This window comes from Myotis nattereri (genome assembly GCF_964212035.1).
Source record: "Myotis nattereri genome assembly, chromosome: 9".
NCBI lineage: Eukaryota > Metazoa > Chordata > Mammalia > Chiroptera > Vespertilionidae > Myotis > Myotis nattereri.
Genome location: NC_138084.1, coordinates 51632231 through 51636334, shown reverse-complemented (window position 1 = coordinate 51636334; position 4104 = coordinate 51632231). Strand labels below are relative to the sequence as shown.

Genomic DNA, 4104 nt, shown 5'->3' with positions numbered 1-4104 from the left:
GCAACCTCCCCATCGACCCTGCCTTGAGTGTGACAGGGGGCGGTGCCCCAACCCCCCAATCGGCCCTACCCTGAGCGTGACTGAGGCTGGCATCGCAACCTCCCAATCGGCCCTGCTCTGAGCCCGACCAGGGGCTGCACCTAGGGATTGGGCCTGCCCTCTGCCACCCGGGAACAGGCCTAAGCCAGCAGGTTATCTCCTGAGGGGTCCCAGACTGCAAGAGGGCACAGGCCGGGCTGAGGGTCCCCCCTTTCTCTCCCTCCCCCCCCCCCCAGTGCACAAATTTTTGTGCACCGGGCCTCTAGTATTAAAATAAAAAGATAAGAGGCCTTAAAATGTGAAAGCTACCCCAGCTCATGGAGGCTCTCCAAGGTCTACAAATAAGGAGCAGAGACCTAAACTACAGCATAGATATATCTTTGCACTTAGAGGACTGGTAGGAAAACATTCTGGGATTATAAATTATGGTTGTTTTAAAAAGGACAAACTCCTCACTTGGGTAATTTAAATTTGTTCTTGCCTGAAGCTTACCAATATATTTACAAAGAGCTTTCACCCACTATCATTGACTTGTTCACAACAATCCTATGAGGTCCCAGTTTATAGTTGAGGGTTTAGATGTTCAAAGAGACTAAAATTATTTAAAGAGTTCACCAGGGAGGAATTTCCAGGATTGGGACCAGGTTTCCTTGGCATGTTCCCGCACAGTATTTGTTTCCACTAAACAAGTAATTCAAAAGTGTCTTTACGGTTTTTACTCCCACTAGAAAAATCAAATCACAGCCTCAGCTCTGTCATCTTGCTAATAACTCAGAAAACATATAGAGTCTCACCATGAGAAGGGCAGGGCTAGGTGCTAGGAATATAGAGCTAAATAAGTTATAGACTTTCCTTCGAGGCCCCTGAATCTAGTCCAGGATGCAGATATGTAAACAATTAATGCAATGCAGTGTGGTAAGTGCTGTAATTCAACTAAGAATTGAAAATAGAGTTGAATAAAGATCAACTCTACTTGCAGGGACTGGAGAATAGTGTCCCAGAAAAAGTAATAATTAAATTAAAACTTGAGATATCAGTAGTAGTGTACCTTGTGTACAAGGGGAAAAGGCATTCCTGGCAGAATGAGTAGCTCATGCAAAGGCATGGAGATGTGAAGCAATAAGACTTCAATGTAATCATCACATGTTAATGAGTAAAGGAGTTAACACTTCCTGGTGTAGCTCCTTCAGTCAGTAGTGGCATCTCTGCAATTTGTACCAGATAACATGCATTCATGTGTTTTGTTTTGTTTTTTTCATGCTTTTAGCAAATATTTACTGAGCCCCTACTAATGATGAACTCCGTCCTAAGTGCTAGATACAACAAAACAAGCAAAATTCCTACCCTCAAGGAGCTTACATTCTAATGGGAGGAAAATAATGTTAGAAGGTGATAAAGGTTATGTAGACAGGTACCTACCATAGCATAAAATCTCAGTTCCAAAAAGACATTATTTAGGATTTGTTTGGCTGCACATAACAGAAAAAGCAAATATAACAGAGCATTGCACAATATAGAGTTTATTCCTTATGCAAAACAAATAGATGGTCCAGGGCTGTTATAGCAAGTTCTCAGTTGTCAGAGCCCAGGCTCCTTGTAACATTCTATTACATCATCTCTAGGGTGTGCTTCTGATCCTCATGTTCCAAAACAGACGCTGGAGCTCCAGGAATCACATTATTGATGGAGGAATAGAGAATATAATTCTTATATCCTTTTTTTTTTTTTTTTACTTTTTTTTTTGAAGTCCACTTTTTTTAATGTACAAAAACGTATGCGTAGAAACAAAAGCAAATTAAACATTATCACATATGTTTACACCACTATCTAGGTTCTTCATGTCAATGTTACTATTCAAACAATAGAAAGCAGGTGGCAATTTAGGGGGTGGGAAAGAGATAAAACAAAAAACCTCTTCTACCATGTTTTTTCTAGACTGCGCAGAGCTGTGCTCACAGAGACGGCTTCTTTTACTTCTCCACTGTGCAGGAATTCAGTTGTATATAAAATTGAACCTGCTCAAAAGCTGAGGGAGACTAGAAATGATGCGTCCATATCCTGGTGCGTTGTCATACAATTCAAACAACGGTGCGGCTACCAGCTTGTAATTTTGGGGGACTGCGAACAAGGCTTTCTTTTGAAGTTGAACCAAAAACAACTTCTTATGTTCCTTCGGTTTTGTAATATGTGCAGGAATATATGGATACTGAAGAGGTTCAAAATTTGGTCTCCACCAGTTACCAATGCAGTCATCAATGGCCCAGTCTTGCAGGACTCCATCTTGACGACCTAGTATCTCTGTTGTTAAGCGTTTTAGTCCTTCAACTTTGTCTTCTCCTGGGTTAAGTTCACTACCAGGTAGTTTGAAGAAAGTTGTTCCCAGCTGTAGCAGTAGCACATGGGGTAGTCGGTGCTCATGTACAATCAGAACCCCTTCTACAGTCCTCCTCATTCCAATTTTATCAAATTCCTCCCTCATGCGTTGAAATCTGGCTGCAACAGAGCTGTCCGTCTCATAGAGGGGCTCTTTTGTACCAAAAGTATAATTGGTAAGAGGGTACAGGTTGATGGTGCGCTCCAAGGTGAGGGGCTTGGTCTGCTGGATGTACTCGTTGCGAACTGGTTGACCCCCCGCGGCCAGTCTGTTTGCGAGCGATTGGGCGGCACCACGGACATGCTGGCGAGGACTGGCAGCGAGCGAAAAGCGGGGAGAAGCAGGGAGACTTCCCCCGTGCGGGCAGCGGTTGTCGGTGTCCCACTCAGAAGCCACCGCCCACCATTAACGTGAGAGCGCTAGCTCTTATATCCTTTTAAAGAGATATAAGAACTATATATCATTTGTACTGCTGTGGCCCTGCCTCGCTACAAGAGAAACTTGAAAAAATACATTTTTGGTTGTATAGCAATGAACTCAAGTAAAAGTGAGCATTCTGCTTCCAAATAAGGGGAAAATAAATATTGGGAAGTGTAATATGTTGGGGTCCAACCCCAGCAGGTCCTGGGGTTCCCAATTGATCAACAGCCTAGCCAGGATCTCCAGCCAAGTTCTGTCTTTATTGTCTTGTCACATCTGTATTTATACCGGTTGATTTTAATCCTATCCATTCTATTCCAAAGGTTAGGGCGTTTCTTATCTCCATTCCAAGGTTACTCTATTGTTCTATTAAGCTACAAGGAAGTAACTGAAGGAAATTATCCTAAGTAAAGATTATGTAGCTTAAGTGTGATTGTTCGTAGTTAAAGTGATTAATTACCCGCCTGGCACTTAGTTAAGGGGTTTTATTCCCTCCCTAACTCCAGGGAAAAATCCCCACCTGGGGAAACAACCTTTCTCGGAGAGGTGACCTTGGTTAAAACACATAACGCTAAGAAGGGAAGCAAACATATTAAGAACAGTATGCCATATACGCCAGGTCCCTTGAAACATATGCTGTGCAGATGTTTCTTCCCTGTAGCGACTGTGTCAAGCAGCAAGGATGGACTGGCTTCCGGCAGTAATAGTCAAGATCCCAATGCGAAATAGTTAGCACTCTGAAATCTAAGGAAGATTTATTTATCAAGGGACTATTAAAAAGTGATCAGGGTCCCACACGACATAGTGGGGGATAATAGTAGCTGTGTTGTTACCAACCCAAGGTCCAAAGGACAAGGGGAATGAAGGCTTTCAGAACCTAGAACAAAACAGAGATGTGTAGCCCTAGCTGGTTTAGCTCAGTGGATAGAGTATTGGCCTGCAGACCAAAGGATCCTGGGTTCGATTCTGGTCAAGGGCATGTGCCTTGGTTGCAGGGTCCTTCATGGCCCGGGCCCTGGTCAGGGTGAGTGCAGGAGGCAACCAATCGATGTATTTCTCTCACATTGATATTTCTCTCTGTCTTTCTCTCTCTAAAAATCAATGGAAATATATATATATATATATAGAGAGAGAGATATCAAGAGAGAGAAATATGAGATTTGGTACCCTCAAGAGAAACTGTGACTTTGGTTTGTTATGGGTTCACTCAGCGAGATAGACCACCGACTCAGAATTTAAATTTAAGAGCCTTTATTAAGCTGGTCAGCTGA

The 4104-nt window shown here is 43.0% G+C and overlaps 1 pseudogene across 1 annotated transcript; it reads right to left on the bottom strand.

Annotated features, from left to right (window-relative positions):
- Window positions 1-1660: 1660 nt before the first annotated feature.
- On the bottom strand, window positions 1661-2715 carry LOC308524497 (cleavage and polyadenylation specificity factor subunit 5-like; annotated as a pseudogene). The gene has a single exon. The product of its transcript is annotated as a cleavage and polyadenylation specificity factor subunit 5-like (transcript).
- Between the last annotated feature and the right edge of the window lie 1389 nt (window positions 2716-4104).